Source organism: Mustela erminea, chromosome 16 (assembly GCF_009829155.1).
Source record: "Mustela erminea isolate mMusErm1 chromosome 16, mMusErm1.Pri, whole genome shotgun sequence".
NCBI lineage: Eukaryota > Metazoa > Chordata > Mammalia > Carnivora > Mustelidae > Mustela > Mustela erminea.
Window position 1 is genome coordinate 48,062,381 of NC_045629.1, and position 17,240 is coordinate 48,079,620.

The following is a 17,240-nucleotide window of genomic DNA, read 5'->3' on the forward strand; positions in this document are numbered from 1 at the left end:
CCTTTCTTTCTAAAACTTGGCCATTTCAGTAATGCCCATTTGGAAGACACAAAAGGATACTGGGGAGATGGAAGTATTCTGTATTGTGATTGTGGTGGTGATTACACAACTGTATACATTAGATAAAGCCCAACCCACTGTACATTTTTAAGAGTAAATTTTGTTATTTATAAATTACACTCTGGTAAACCTGGCTTAAAAAAATGTGGCCACTCAGCTTTGGAACCCAGCTTCGGAAGACACAAAGTCCACTCCTTGGCAGCAGTGATTTCCATTAATGTCAGAATGTGTGTTATACTTAGGTGGCCGCCCAGAATCTGTAACACCAGCTACCACTCATCAGATACTCACTGTGTGCCAGATGGTCTAAGTGTTTTATACAGCTTAACTCCTTTAGTCCTAACAATAACCCTCTGAATTGGGGGCTTTGTCTCAGACTGTACAGCTATAGAAACTGACTCTCAAGAGAGTCACATCATTTGCCCAAGGTTATATAGCTAAATAAGTATGCAGGCCCAGCTACTTGAGAATGTATTGGTTAGAGGAGTTGTGAGAGGCAGCTCAGTGACCTAACTGTCTGTATGTGAGTGTTTATAGGGAGAATTAAGAAAAATCTAGTTTACAGAAAACCTTAACTGTTCTTATTTAAAATTTACCTTTTGTTGTATTATAATGGTAAGCCATTGAAGGATCTAAAATAAGAGCATGACATAATCAGGTTCACATTTGGAATGGTTAGAGGTGGATTAGTTTGGGAGCTCACTGGATGCTCTAGCAGTAACACAGGTGATGAGAGCCTGAATTGAGGCACTGATTTAGGGAAGAAGGGAAGAAAACCAACCAGTAATGGGCAATCTCGGCATTTGCCTGAAAGGTGTATAAAAGGAGGAAAGCCCTAGGAAAATAGGTTATAACTAATTCATTACTATCCTTTCTGAATAAAAATATGATAAGTGAGCTGGTTCATCTCAGTGCATATGTTAATGGGAAGATAGTACCCTGGATCATTCTTTCTCTAGCTTTTCTCAATTGAATGACACAGGGCAATGAGTCTTAAACTACGTGTTTGCTTATAGGCATCAGTCCTACAGAGGCCACAGATTAGGATTCCCCTGCATTTTGTACCTTCTTGAATTCTTGACCAGCTCTGAATTTCATTTATGCCTCCAAAGAAAAATGATGTCGGAGTGGACCATTGTTCTTTTTAAAGACTCAAGAAAAGGTTATTATTTAGTTGTTGACTGGTTTTATTTCTAAATATGGAAAAGACAATGATGTTTAAATGTCAGTGGAAAGGATTCAGTTGGAAGGCAGGTTGAGATATCCTGGGATGAGAAGGAAAAATCAATAGTGTACCATTCCTAAAATAATGAGAACATAATTTCCTACAAATGCAGAAAGGTTGATGTTAGGAAGAAGTACACGTCTTCTAATAGAATCAAAGGGGAGGAAGAGAGCATGGTCACATGCCGTAAGTAGGTGTAAATCGATTCAAGAGTTTAGTAGTAGGGAGTTGAGGAGGTGCCCATTTGATTCTTTTTTACTCCGGAAAGAAGATGTAAGATATCTGTTAAAGAATGATACGGGGCTCAGAGTGGAAGGCAGAAACTGTTTATTTTATTTAAACTTTTTTTACCTTGTAAATATAGATTAGAATCTATGGAAAAGCATACAAATAATGGTAAAATATAAAGATTGCTAAAAATTAAGACCAGAGGAACAAAAAATACAACATAATGTCAGGTCATAAGGCCTGAACCTCAGATTTGACTCTTAACTTCCTGGCATGTCAAAGAAGAGGAAATTCAGATACTAAAAAAATTTACATAAAAGTTTGCTGACTTTTAGAATGTATAGGTCTTTTAAAATACATTTCCAAGTGGTGATGCAACATGGGGGCTTAAGTGGGTAGGAGAAGAATCAATGAAACAAGATGGGATTGGGAGGGAGACAAACTATAAGTGACTCTTAATCTCACAAAACAAACTGAGGGTTGCTGGGGGGAGGGAGGTTGGGAGAAGGGGGGTGGGGTTATGGACATTGGGGAGGGTATGTGCTTTGGTGAGTGCTGTGAAGTGTGTAAACCTGGTGATTCACAGACCTGTACCCCTGGGGATAAAAATATATGTTTATAAAAAATAAAAAATTAAAAAAAAATACATTTCCTATTTTAGAATAGTTTTAGATTTACAGAGAAGTTGTTAAATACCCTGAGAGTTCTCAAATACCCTGCATCCAGTTTTTCTTGTTATTAACATCTTACATTAGTACTTACGGTGAACTAATATTGACATAATTATTAACTAAAGTCTATTTTAAAGTCTATTTTAAAGTGTATTTTCTTTATTCAGAGTTTCTCAGTTTTCCTAAGAAAATTTAATGAATGTTCTTCTCTGTTCCAAGGTCCCATTAATGATACCATATTACATTTATTGTTTACATTTATTGTTTTGTCTCTTCTAGACTATGACACTTTCTCATATTTTCCTTGCTTTTGAGGACCTTAACAGTTTTGAGGAGTACTGGTTAGGTGTTTTATAGAATTTCATTTAAATTGGATTTGTCCAGTGCTGGGGTGGGGCATAACAACTACATAAATCATTTTGAATTGTTCTATACAAGACAGTTTTCTATTCTTCATATAGGATATATATTATAGAATGAGTGTGCCTTTCATATTCAAAATTATATTGATATAAATAGTATCAAGTACAACTGTGGTTAATCCCTTATATGCCAGGCATTTTCTTAGTCCCTCAGAGCTCTAGAATCACCTACAAAATGAAAGACTAAGATTTGGCTTTCACCTCCCTTTCTAGTCTTTCACTTGTTTTTGATGACCTGAGGGAAAGCCCAAGACTGACCTCCAGTGGTAATCTGTGCTGTTCTCCAAGAAATAGATACTTGTTTGTTGACTTGAGATGAATTTACACAACCAAATCATTAAGAAAAAGTAACCCTTACTGCAAGTTGGTTTCTAATTTACTTATTTATTGATAGTTAATGACAAATTCAGTTTCTCTATAATATGATTAAAGACATTTCTTTCTAGAAGTGAAAATATCCTTTTTCTGTTCTGCAGTTAGAACCGTTTGGGGAAAGAGGAGTCTAAACTCTCTTCATTATATAGAAAACTCTAATTCTGGATATAATCATTCCATAAATATCTTTTATGCTTTGGTGATTTCCTCCCATAATTTAGTAGAGGTTTTTTTACAGTCATTAATTTTAGTACTCTTAAAATATTTTCTGGCATTGAATTCTCATTTTTTTCCTGAGGCGTCTCTGTCCTCATGGAACTATACTCATATAAATTCTAAGATATTCCATCACCACCACCACCTAATAATCTCAGAAGGTATCTGTGAATCTGCAGAAGTTGGGTATATCCCTATGGGGGGAAATCCTCTAATACTGTATTTAGCATTCTCCAGGAGTGGATCTGTGTTTTCTGGGACCTGAAAATGGTCTTTTTAAAAAAGAATACAAATTATGTATATAAAATAACCAAGACTCAGGGTCTTGTAAAATGTCCTGTGCAAGCCAAGAAGCCTTGAAGCTGAAATTTCTTACTAACTTTGTGGTAAGTCTCCCTCACACAGTCTTGGATAAAAACTGATATGACCACTGTACCAGCTTTCTATTACTGCCTTTTGTAGAAGCCTCCTGCATTCCTTGGCTCATGGTCTCCCCTTTCCATCTTTAGTGCAATGACAGGTCAGGTCCTTCACGGATGACATCTTTATGACCTTTTACCATTGCATCTATCTCTAATCACAGCAAAGAACAGTTCTCAGCTTTTAAGGACTAAGGACTTGCATGATTAGATCAGGCCCACCCAGATAATCTAACATAACCTCCCCATTTCAGGATCTGTAACCTTAATCACTTCTGCAAAATCTCTTTTGCCATATTTGGTAACATATTCAGATTCTGGGGTTTAGGATGTAGGCATCTTCAGGAGAACAGTTTTCTGCCTAACATACCACATAGGGGTATGATTTCAACCTTCTTTTCACTTGATGATCATGTCCAGTGACTTAGTCTCACTGACTCAAAAAGCCAACAGTGAGCTACCAGACTTACCCAAACCCAGGCATCTTCTCCAGAGTCAACATAAGAAAAAGCCTAAATGTGTCTGTTGGGAGAAGACATGATACAGAGAAAACTGTGAGAAATTGTTTATTGTATGTCCAGTTTGAATTTGGAGGTTAGTGTCAGTGCTGTTGTAGCAGTTTGTCCCTGACTTAAAATAAAAATTTTTATTAAAATCATATTGTCCAAAACAAAAATGATTTCTGGCATTGTCTTGATTATGGAATCAGAAGAGGGAATATTTTAACAACCTTTAAGATAATTGTAGGTATTCTTTGTTACTACAGTAAAACTTGAGATATGGTAGTTTCCCGTTTTATCTACTTTATTGACATTATATTTTTCAAGGGTTTTTTTGAGATATAATCCACATACCATAAAATTAACCCATTTTAAGTGTGCAGTTCTGTGGCTCTTAATATATTCAAAGTTGTGCAGCCATCACAATTTTCAATCATTTTTGTCACCCCAAAATGAAACCCTATATCCCTTAACCATGATCCCCCAATTCTCCCATTCTCCCCAGCCCAGGCAACCACTAATCTACTTTCTTTATCTATGGGTTTATCAATTTTGGACATTTCATATACATGGAATTGTATCAAATGTGTTTTTTATGGCTAACTCCTTTTACTTCACATGTCTATATCCTTTTGTTTTCTTTTTATTAGATGCTTCATTTCTTTTTATTGCCAAATATTCCATTGTATAGAGGTTTACCACATTTTTTAAATTAATTAATTTATTTATTTATTTATTTATTTATTTATTTTAAAGATTTTATTTATTTTATCAGAGAGAGAGAGCGAGCACAGGCAGACAGAATGGCAGGCAGAGGCAGAGGGAGAAGCAGGCTCCCTGACGAGCAAGGAGCCCGATGCGGGACTCGATCCCAGGACGCTGGGATCATGACCTGAGCCAAAGGCAGCTGCTTAACCAACTGAGCCACCCAGGCGTCCCGGTTTACCACATTTTTAAATCCATTATTCAGTTGGTGGACCTTTGGTGAGTTTCCATTTTGGGGCTGTTTATAATAGTGCTGCTATAAATATTCACAAGGATGTCTTGTGTAGAAACGTATTTTCATTCGTCTTGAGAATATACCTATAAGTGGAATTGCTGGATCACATGGTAACTCTATGTTTAATTGTGGCAATTTCTTAAAAGATTAGCTACATATGAAATGTGAAGCCATAAGAATGGGCTTTTCATGTTCTGTTGTCTTACAGTTGACTTTAGTACCTTCCATGCATGATTTTCTACCATCATTCATTTGGAAAATATTTGTTTACTTGGTTATGCAGAGCTTCCAAAAGTTGACACATTTTATTACATGCCATCAAAATTCACATTTGTTGATATTTTGACCAGTCCCCTTAGAAAAGTCTAAGTACCGGGAGGTATCAGATTCATGAGAGCAAATATAAGTTTTCTACAATGCTAATTTTTGCTTGAAAGTTTAAATACTCAGAATTGGGTATTTCACAAACATTTTCTCTAAAATGAATTATTACTTCAAGGAAAACAATAGATAATCTTCATTGGCAATGATAAAAACCATAGTTTTGTCAGTCACTTTCAATTAGAAAGGTGTTTTCAGGAGTCAGCTACTATCGCTTGCAACTCAGTTGCACATCTGCTTTCCCTCAATACAGCTGTCATTCTTTGGTATGTAGCAGCAGCACTTGATGCACACTGCCCATTTCATCACACCAGAGATTAAAAAATATCTGTTCATTGGCTAGGATTTAATAAATAATTTTTACTGCTTCATCAAGGACATTTTTACATGAAACTTATTTAATTCATTCTGTACTAGAATTTTATAGTGAAGAACTAGCTCCTTTTGCTACTACTGCCTTGATTCTTGGTAAGGCACTCACCATTGCTTTTGCATTATCAGTGCAAATGTCAACATAGCAGAAAAGATGGATATGTCTTGGTATTATTACAAAATTAGTTTTGACTTTAAGGATTCTTTGATAGTGTCTCAGGGACCTTGAAGGATTTGTGGACCACACTTTGAGAACTGCTGCTCAAACACCAAACTTTTTATCTCTGTTTCTCTTTATCAAAAAAAAAAAAAAAAAAAAAACCACACACACACACACACAAAAAGGATATTTTTCAGAAATGTTAAGATTAATGAAAAGTCATGGTCATTTTAAGTAGGAACAAATAAATTTTTGTGACTTTGGAATATACTATTGTTTTCTTTTCCTATCAGAACCACATTTAGTAAGTAAATAATATTCACTCTCATTTTAAAATGAGATAGCATTGGAGATCAGTTTTTATTTATTTGTCTAAGGTGGGCCAATGAGCTTGCTGTACATTTTAAGTTGAAACTCAAGCATTCTAATTCATAACTCCAGTGCTTTAGCTTTTATAGGCTACTTTACTGGAAAACCTATATGAAACAATATGATGCCTTAGTAAAAGTTGGAAGCTTAGGCTTAAATTGCCTCATTTGTCTTATTGAATAATCTTCAGGTAATCGTCTTTCAGGCTTCGAAGGTGATCACGTGAATACTCTTAGAAACAGATTGGGGAAAATAGGTCATGGTGGTCAAAGGGTACCAGGTTCTAGTTATCAGATGAATAAGTTCTAGAGATCTCTCGTACAGCATGGTGAACTATGGTTAACAATATTGTATACTTGAAAGTTTGCTAGGAGAGTAGATCTTAAATGTTCTCACCACATAAAAAAATAATGATGACTGTATGAGGTGATAGATTTGGAAATGATTACTGTGGTAATCATTTCACAATGATATGTGTATCAAATCATCATGTTGTGCAGCTTAAACTTATACTGTGTTATATGTCAATTATATCTTAAGAAAGCTGGAAAAAATATTTTTAGATTAGGAATTACATATGAATTATGTTGACATCCCAACATTCTCAAGCTAAATTCCTCTAAGCAGTGTTCTATGGGAAATTAATTGATTTAAACAGATTAAAGAAATATTTTAAGAAGGAAATATAAGTGTGTGTTTATTCCTGGGCTCTGTATTCTGTTCCATTGATCTATGTGTCTGTTTTTGTGCCAATACTCTCCTGTTTTGATTACTGTAGCTTTGTAGTATATCTTGAAATCTGTAATATTTCCAGCTTTGTTCTTTCTCAAGATTGCTTTGGCTCTTTGGGGGTCTTCTGTGGTTCTATACAAATTTTAGGATCATTCATTCTAGTTCTGTGAAAAATACTGTTGGTATTTTGATAGAGGTTGCGTTGAATTTCTAGGTTTGCTTTGGTTGTATGGACATTTTAACAATAACAATATAAATTCTTCCAATCCATGAGCATAGTATATCTTTCCATGTGTTTGTGTTATCTTCAGTTTCTTTTATCAGAATAAAGGTCTTTCAACTCCTTGGTTAAGTTTATTCCTAAATAGTTTATTCTTTTGATGCAATTGTTAATGGGATTGTTTTCTTAGTTTCTCTTTCTGTATTCTTTGTATTAATTTTGTGCCCTGTAGCTTTACTGAATTCATTTATTAGTTCTAGTAGGTTTTTCTTTTTGGTGGAGTCTTTATGGTTTTCTATATATAGTATCATGTCATCTGCATATAATGAAGTTTTACTTCTCTCAGATAGTGTTGTATGGTGACAGATGGTAGCTACACTTGTGGAAATAGCATAACATAGAGAGTTCTTGAGTCCCTAAGTGGTACATCTGAAATCACTGTGACATTGTATGTCAACTATACATCAATAAAAAATTTTTTAATTAAAAAAATGAATGAGATGTACCTTTATGTAAAAAGCTTCTAATTGCTGCAAATATACATGAATTTTACAATAAGCTGAATGGATTAGTTATATAAAAATCTATACGTTTTCAGGCACCTGGGTGGCTCAGAGGGTTGAGCCTCTGCCTTTGGCTCGGGTCATGATCTCAGGGTCCTGGGATCGAGCCCTGCATCGGGTCCTGTGCTCAGCGGGGAGCCTGCTTCCCCCTCTCTCTCTGCCTGCCTCTCTGCCTGCTTATGATCTCTGTCTGTAAAATAAATTTAAAATATTTATATACTTTTAAAAATCTATTAATTTTCTTTATAAAATATAAATATCGGGGCGCCTGGGTGGCTCAGTGGGTTAAGCCGCTGCCTTCGGCTCAGGTCATGATCTCAGGGTGCTGGGATCGAGTCCCGCATCGGGCTCTCTGCTCAGTGGGGAGCCTGCTTCCCTCTGTCTCTCTCTGCCTGCCTCTCCATCTACTTGTAATTTCTCTCTGTCAAATAAATAAATAAATAAAATCTTTAAAATATAAATATCAAATAAATTGTATATAGATAGTATATTAATTAGCTGGTTGAAATCTGATTTTTGTCAGTGCTTTATTTGTGATGTAGTTTTTGGCAGAAATGATACTATTGGGAAGACTTTCAAAGTGCAAATGTATGTGTCTTAAAATTCTCAAGAATCACATGTTATCAGTAGTGATGATGATGATAGCAATGCGTAGTATGTACCATATATGCCATGTACGATCCTGTGTTACTTACTGCCTTATCTCATTTAGTTCTCCAATAGCTATGTTGGCTACATGCAGCTAGTACTAAGAATAAATAAACAAAGTCCCACAACTTTGAGTTTGATAACCTCTGGCATATATTTCTTTACCTTAAAACAGCCTTTTCACTCTTAAGTAGTCTTATTAGCAGTCTTCTTTGTAAGAGCAGGGATTACTTTGTGGTAGGTATTTTGCCTTTTATTTTTTAAATCAGTTCTTTAACATAATCTGACTTTTCTATTTTTAACACTAGTGAAATGAACTGGAAAGAATCCTAGCCTTTCTTTTTTTTTTTTTCCTAAAGATTTTATTTATTTATTTGACAGAAATCACAAGCAGGCAGAGAGGCAGGCAGAGAGAGAGAGAGAGCAGGAAGCAGGCTCCCTGCTGAGCAGAGAGCCCGATGCGGGGCTCGATCCCAGAACTCCGGGATCATGACCTGAGCCGAAGGCAGAGGCTTTAATCCGCTTAGCCACCCAGGTGCCCGAATCCTAGCCTTTCTATAAACTTAAAAAATAATTTGTTTTCTTTCCAGAAATAATATTCTCATAAAATGGATATGATATAATTTTTTCATAAAAAATATAGATGTAGGAGAAATTAATGTGTAAGAATTTTAGGAGTTCATATCTGAGGACTCAAAATGGTAAAGATGGTGGTGATGATGATAGTCATTCTTCGTATACTTATTAAATGCCAAGTATGTTAAGTGCTGTATAAGCATTATCTCCATTCTCTCTATAACCCCATAAAATATAGTTACTGTTTTTATTTCAGTTTTTCAAAGGGGAAACTGATTTATTTATTAGCTAGTTAGTTTTTTTTTTTCCCCCAAGACTATATAATTAGTAAGTGATGAAGCCAGAACTCCAACCCAAATTGTATGTCTAAAGTACTTGCGACCTTTGCCACCAGGCTAACAATCTAAGTTCCTGATGCTGGCTTTAGGGCGTTTCTTAACTTCTTCAATTTCCTCATCTATAAAATGGGAATAAGAATAGTTCTTAGCATTTCATAACTTTTTGAGGGTCACAAATGTTTTGGGTCTTTGGGGACTTTGTGAGGATAAATGAGAAAGCAAAATTCCTTGCACAAAGAAGTGCTCATGGTGCTAAATGATATTACCTATAGCAATAAGAGACTGTTTCATTATTTTTTTTAATTTATTTTTTATTTATTTTCAGCATAACAGTATTCATTGTTTTTGCACCACACCCAGTGCTCCATGCAATCTGTGCCCTCTCTAATACCCACCACCTGGTTCCCCCAACCTCCACCCCACCCCCCGCCACTTCAAACCCCTCAGATTGTTTTTCAGAGTCCATAGTCTCTCATGGTTCACCTCCCCATTACTGCTATAGACATGGTCATTTACTGAGCATTTCTGTGTACAAAGAATTTTTCTTGAACACATTGCTTTTTCAATGAAGTCTCCTGTGGCGTACCTCATCTCCAGCCATATCACCCTTACCACTGTGCTACAATATTAAATAACTTCTTGACTCTGCCTTCTGTCTCATTTTAGGCAGCCCAAAATACAGAGCAGCCAGGATTAATCATCCTAAAGTTTATTTAGGGTCATAGCACTCCTTTATTCAAAAACCTTCAATTCTTTCCCTTTGCCTCTTGAATTAAATAAGATCTCAGCCTAAAACTCAAGGCTCTAACTTCTCTCTCTTGTTTTATCTTTTTTACACAGAAATCTGTGTACTTTTCATCTGGGTGAGGATACAGATGTTGGAAACACTTGAGGTTGTCAGGATTTCTGAGGATCCACAATCAGCATTTAGAGTGTTCGTGGCAGGGATGCTCAGTGTCTTTCCATGAGCATAACAGCCTCAACACAAAGTCTCGCTCAAATGTGGGTAGTCAACCTGTTGTACCTCCTGATCCCTGAACATACTCCTGATTTTCCTATCACCATTCCTTTACCCTGCTATTTATTTGACTTTTTCTACCTCTCCTCCTAAATCTAAGGTGTTTGCCATCTTATCTAGACTTCAAGGCCAAGTTTAAATGTTACTTATACTCCCAGATCCCTCCAGTTTCTACATGAACCACTCTTATATTTTTTAATGTTTACTTCTTAAATCTCTTTTCATACCTGTTTGCAATTATTTTTAGTGAAGGAGGTATTTACTACCCTGCAGCCTTTTTTGAAGGAAGGCTCAAAGTCTGATTTGATCTTTGAAGGTCCCAAAATGTATAACACTGTCTGTTACACCTTGCATTTATTTCTGAAGGATAAAGACCCAATCTTCAATTTTTTGGTAATAAACATGATCTTATTCAGCTCAGCATTGCTGGCGCCTCAGATAGTGCCAGGCCAATAATGGCTTATAAACTCATGTTTTTTAAAGCAGTGTTCTCATCTTAACAAACTAAGAGTATTTTTGAGAAACATACAGCAGTATTTATTATTTGTTTGTTTAACTTGTTTACATTCTTATTCCTCTGTCCATTTGCTCATCATCTGCTTCGTTCAACAAGACTGAAAATGCTGTCAGCAGCATCTCTACTTCACTCTGCACTTCAAGCAGAAGACAGCATAATTCCTTTTATGTACCAAGTGCTTAATATGTTTTATTAAATGGACTGATTGGGAGCCTAGAGCATAAGTGAAAGGTGTAGATATTTTCATGCTTTCATAGTTTTTGGTGGTAAGGAATCATAGATGTGCAAGCACTTCAGAACCTGCACAATAGGTTCTATAAATGTAAAGCTGGATAGGTACAGTTTATTTTAATATGTTGGCACCCTATCAAAGTGTAGATACTCTGAACAAGCCATTTTGTGTCCTAGAGACAAAGACCCCCCAAAAGTATTGGTTTTTCTTTATGGGAGTGGGAGCTTCTTAGTATTTACTTAATTTCTACTGCTCCTCAATTAAATAAAAAATAAACTAAATGACAAATTCAGGGATACATAGATATACACTAAGATATTACTTGTAGCCTGCGTAGACTAATTTGATTTCACTAGAGAAAAATAACTGCATAAAAAATCTTTTATCTTAGTTTAAATTGTTACTCTTTTAAAAGGGTTTCACTATGAGACGGAAGCTTCATGGGTTGTGGTGATTTTAATCTGAGTGTGACATGGGGATTTGGACTTGATCCAGATCATTTAAAAATAGCTCTACAGGGGCACCTGGGTGGCTCAGTGGGTTAAGCCTCTGCCTTTGGCTCAGGTCATGATCTCAGGGTCCTGGGATTGAGCCCTGCATCTGGCTGGCTGCTCAGCAGGGAGCCTGCTTCCCCTCTCTCTCTGCCTGCTGCTCTGCCTACTTGTGATCTCTCTTTCTGTGTCAAATATATAAATAAAATCTTTAAAAATGCTTTTTAAAAATAGCTCTACATTATTTGATTATTTAAAATGGAATTTTATGCTTTCATTATTTGGATTAAATATAAATTTTATTTTGTATCATACTAAAGTGATAATGTAGAAAAGAAGGCAGATGCCTTTTACCAAGTTTCATTGTAAAATTTTGCTGCAAAAATCATTGTCAGGACATTTTTCAAATCTATTGAAATTTGCCTTTGTCTCAGTGCAATAATTGAACAATATATTAGTAACTATTATTGTTAGTCATCTTCTAAATGCGGTGATACACATAGTACAAAAAGCATAGAATGTGCAGAAAAGCTGGGTTCAAATTCTAGCACTACCATTTAATGTCTTTGAAAGGTAGACATACTTTTTATTTCCCTGAGCCTCTTTCCTCATCTGTAAATTTGGACTAATACTCCTTAATTCTTAAAATTATTGTGAAGCCTAGATGATATTATGTGATTAAAAAATTAGGTTCAGTAGATAACCTTCAGGTGTTGTAGTATTTGTGACTGCTAGAATTTGCTACCGTAGGGTAATCTACAAGTTTTTTTAAAGAGTTTATTTCTTTAATAAGGAAAACTGCATACTTAAATGTGTTTTAATGATTTATATTTGATAATTTACTAAATTTCCTTTGGACTTTTCTGAAAATCTAAACTGAATTGAAACTTACACACTGTGATATTATGGAAATAAATCTGAAACAAATGTCAGAGAAATTGCTGTAAAATTTGCTTTGGCATGCCACTAATGGTAGAATCTTGGTCAAGTTATTTGTGCATTGTGGGCTTTAGTTTCCTCCAGTGTAAAATGGGAGAGTTGGGGCAAGTGAGTGGGAGTAAATGAAATTAAAACCTCTTTCAGGTCTAGATTTCGTTGATTATTTTTGGAATATTATTATTCTGATTCATTCTGAAGGTCCAGCTTCTTTTCAGTTTTTTATTGTTAATGTTTTTTTATTGATGCTAACATATGTTATATAATATGTTACATATATACTAATGTGTGTAAATGGATATTTTCTAAACATGATGATAATCACCAGGGGTGCTCATGAAAACTATTTAAGAATCTCTAGAAATTCTGATTCAGTACATTTAGAGAAGGTCACAGGAATCAGTAGTTTAATGTGTCCCAGGTAATTCTTATCAACCAACTTTGAATTGCTGTGATATTTTACCTTATTTGATCTAAAAGCTAATTTCTGCTCTATTTTGGGGAGAGGAAGAATGAATATGCCGCTTGGATGCTGAGATCCAGCAGCCTGTGGAATTTTATTTTATTTTATTTTATTTTGTTCAACACCCAAAACCAGTATTACACTATAAGTTAATGAACTAGAATTTAAATAAAAACTTGAAAAACAAAACTGCTATGAAAAAGAAACAGTCTTTGCAGTAGCCAAAGTGGAGGAAAGACATAAAAATTATAATGCCAGCAGACTTGTTGGAAATGCAAACCAAAAGAGAGTGGAATAGCATCTTTGAAATACAGGAAAACAAAACATGTCAACCTAAAATTCTGTATCCAGAAAAAATATATTTTAAAACCTGAGAGAAAATCATAATTTCTCTCAGAAATACTAAAGCTGAAATAATTCATCACCAGGAGACCCACATAACAAGGAATGTTAAGGGGACTTCTTTAGACAAATGGAAAAATAATAGGTAGATATCTGCCTCTACACAAAAGAATGAAATCATTGGATATAATTATGTGAGTAACTGTAAAAGACTTTTTTCTGTCACTTTTTAAAAATGGAAGTATGCTTGATATACAATATTATGTTAGTTTCAGGTGTACAACAGTAATTTGATAGTTACATACATGACAAAATGCTTACCATGAAAATGTGGTTACCATCTATCACTAAAGAAAATTTTTACAGTGTTATTGCTCCTTATGCTGTACTTTTAATCCTTCTGACTTATTTATTTTATAATTTGAATTTTATACATCCTAATCCCTTTCACCTGTTTTACCCATCCCCTACCCCTCTCCCCTCTGAAAAGGACCAGTTTGTTCTCTGCATTTGTAAGTCTATTTCTGTCTTGTTTGTTCATTTGTTTTGTTCTTTAGATTCTACATATAAGTGAAATTATATGGTATTTCTTTTTCTTTATGACTTATTTCACTTATAGATTTACCCATATTATCACAAATGCAAGATTTCATTCTTCCTATGGCTGAGTAATATTTCATTATTTTATATATAGCACATCTTCTTTATCCATTCATCTATCAGTGGACATTTAAGTTTGCTTTCCTATCTTGGCTATTGTAAATAATGCTGCAATAAATATAGGTATGCATGTATATCTTTTCAAATTAGTGCTTTTGTTTTCATCCAGGAAATACCCCAGAAGTGGAATTACTGGTCTCATGGTATTTCTGTCTTTAACTTTTGAGGAACCACCATACTGTTTTCCACAATGGCTGCACCAATTTATATTCCCACCAACGTCCTTGCCAACACTTATTATTTCTTTTATTGATAACTAGCCTTTCTGACTGTGAGGTGATATCTCATTGTGGTTATGATTTGCATTTCCCTAATGATTAGTGATTTTGAGTACCTTTTCAAGTGTCTTCAGGCCACTTGGGAAAATGTCTGTTTAGTTTCTCTATCCATTACTTAACTGGATTGTTTGTAGAATTTTTGCTGTTGAGTTAAATGAGTTTTGTTTTTTTTTTAATTTTGGGGGTATTAATCCCTTATCTTTTCCCAATCCATAAGTTGCCTTTTTGGTTTATGGATGGTTTCCTTCACAGTGAAAAAGCTATTTAGTTTGATATAGTACCAATTGCTTAGTTTTGCTGTGTTTCTTTTATCTGAGGAGACAGATTCAGAAAAATATTTAAGGCTAATGTTCAAGGTATGACTATTTTCTTTTAGGAGTCTAATGGTTTCAAGTCTTGTATTTAATCCATTTTGAGTTTCTTTTTGTATATGGTATAAGAAGGTGGTCCTGCTTCATTCTCTTGCATCTAGCTCTCCTGTTTTTCTAACACCATTAAATGAAGGAACTTTCTTTCCCCCATTGCCCCCATTGTTTCTTCTTGCCTTCATTGTCATAGATTAAATGACCATGTACGTATGGGTTTATTTCTGGGCTCTCTATTCTGCTTCATTGATCTATTTGTCTAATTTTGTGCTTGTTCCATATTGTTTTATTACTACAGATTGGGAGCATAACCTGAAACCTGGGATTGTAATACGTTACGTTCAGTTTGTCCTTTCTCAAGATTGCTTTGACTACTTAGGGTCTTTTGTGGTTCCACACAAATTTTAGAACTATTTGTTCTAGTTCTGTGAAAAGTGCCATTGAAATTTTGAGAGAGATTACATTGAATCTCTATAGATTATTTTAAGTAGTGTGGACATTTTAATAATACTAACTTTCCAGTCCATGGACATGATATGTGTTTCCATTTTTTTGGATTGTCTTCAATTTCTTTCATTAAATTTCTTATAATTTTCAGAGTACAGGTCTTTCACCTCTTTGGTTAAATTTATCCTTGGGTATTTCATTCTTTTTAACTCAATTGTAAGTGGCATTATTTTCTTTCTTTTTTTTTTAATTTTTAATTTTTTATAAACATATATTTTTATCCCCAGGGGTACAGGTGTAAGTGGCATTATTTTCTTAATTTCTCTTTCTGCTACCTTGTTTTTAGTGTATAGAAATGCAACCAATTTTCATATATTAATTATGTATCCTGGAACTTTACTGAATTCATTTATTAGTTCTAATAGTTTTTTGATGGAGTGTTTAGGGGTTGTTTATATATAGTATCACATCATTTGTAAATACTAGCAGTCTTACTACTTCTGCATGGGATACTTTACAATGTGGATGCCTTTTACTTTATTCTATTTTATTTTATATCTTTATTTAAAATAAAGTTATAGTTAACATATGGTTCCTTTTTTTTTTTTTTTTGTCTAATTGCTGTGGTGCTGTGGCTAGGACTTCTAGTACTACCTTTTTTTTTAATTTATTTATTTTCAGAAAAACAGTATTCATTATTTTTTCACCACACCCAGTGCTCCATGCAATCCGTGACCTCTATAATACCCACCACCTGGTACCCCAACCTCCCACACCCCCGTCACTTCAAACCCCTCAGATTGTTTTTCAGAGACCATAGTCTCTCATGATTCACCTCCCCTTCCAATTTACCCCCACTCCCTTCTCCTCTCTAATACCCCTTGTCCTCCGTGCTATTTGTTATGCTCCACAAATAATTGAAACCATATGATAATTGACTCTCTCTGCTTGATTTATTTCACTCAGCATAATCTCTTCGAGTCCCGTCCATGTTGCTACAAAAGTTGGGTATTCATCCTTTCTGATGGAGGCATAATACTCCATAGTGTATATGGACCACATCTTCCTTATCCATTCGTCCGTTGAAGGGCATCTTGGTTCTTTCTAGTACTATCTTGAATAAAAGTGACATGAGTGGGTATCTTTGTCTCCCTGGTCTTAAATAAAGACCTTTTAGCTTTTCACCATTAAGTATATTCTTAGCTGTGGGATTTTTCATAATGACCTTTGTTGCAATATGTTCCTTCTAAATCCACATTGTTGTAAGTTTTTATCATGAATAGATGTTGAATTTTGTCAAATGCTTTTTCTACATCTAATGAGATGATTATATGATTTTTATCTTTCATTTTCTTCATGCAAGTTATCACTTGATTTGTTTGCAGATATTAAACCATCCTTGCATCCCTGGAAAAAAATTACACTTGATCCTGATGGACAATCCTTTTAATGTATTGAACCCGGCTTACTAATATTTTATTGAGGATTTTTGCATCTGTGTTAATCAGTGATATTGGCTTAAAATTTTCTTTCTTTTTTTTTTGTACTTTTTTTGTTTTGTTTTGTTTTTGTTTGGTTTGGTTTCTGGTTTTTGGTTTTTGGTTTTTGGTCTGGTTTTGGTATCAGGGTGGTGCTGACCTCATAATGATTTTGGAAGGATTCATTTGTCTTCAGTTTTTTGGAGCAGGTTGAAAAGGATGGGTATTTGCTCTTCTTTAAATGTTTGGTAGAATTTACCTGTGAAGCCTTCTGGTCCTGGACTTTTGTTTGTTGGGAGTTTTTCAATTACCAATTCTGTGACATTATTAATAATCAGTTTGTTTAGATTTTCTATTTCTTCCTGATTCAGTTTTGAAAGATTGTATATTTCTAGGAATTTATCCAGTTCTTCAGATTATCCAATTTTTAACATACAATTTTTTGTAGTGGTCTCATAATCCTTTGTAGTTCTGTGGT

General features: G+C 34.7%; 1 protein-coding gene across 7 annotated transcripts in view; it reads left to right on the top strand.

Annotated features, from left to right (window-relative positions):
* VPS13B (vacuolar protein sorting 13 homolog B) overlaps positions 1-17,240 on the top strand; it is a 769,746-nt gene that overhangs the window by 506,340 nt on the left and 246,166 nt on the right. The window lies entirely within an intron of this gene.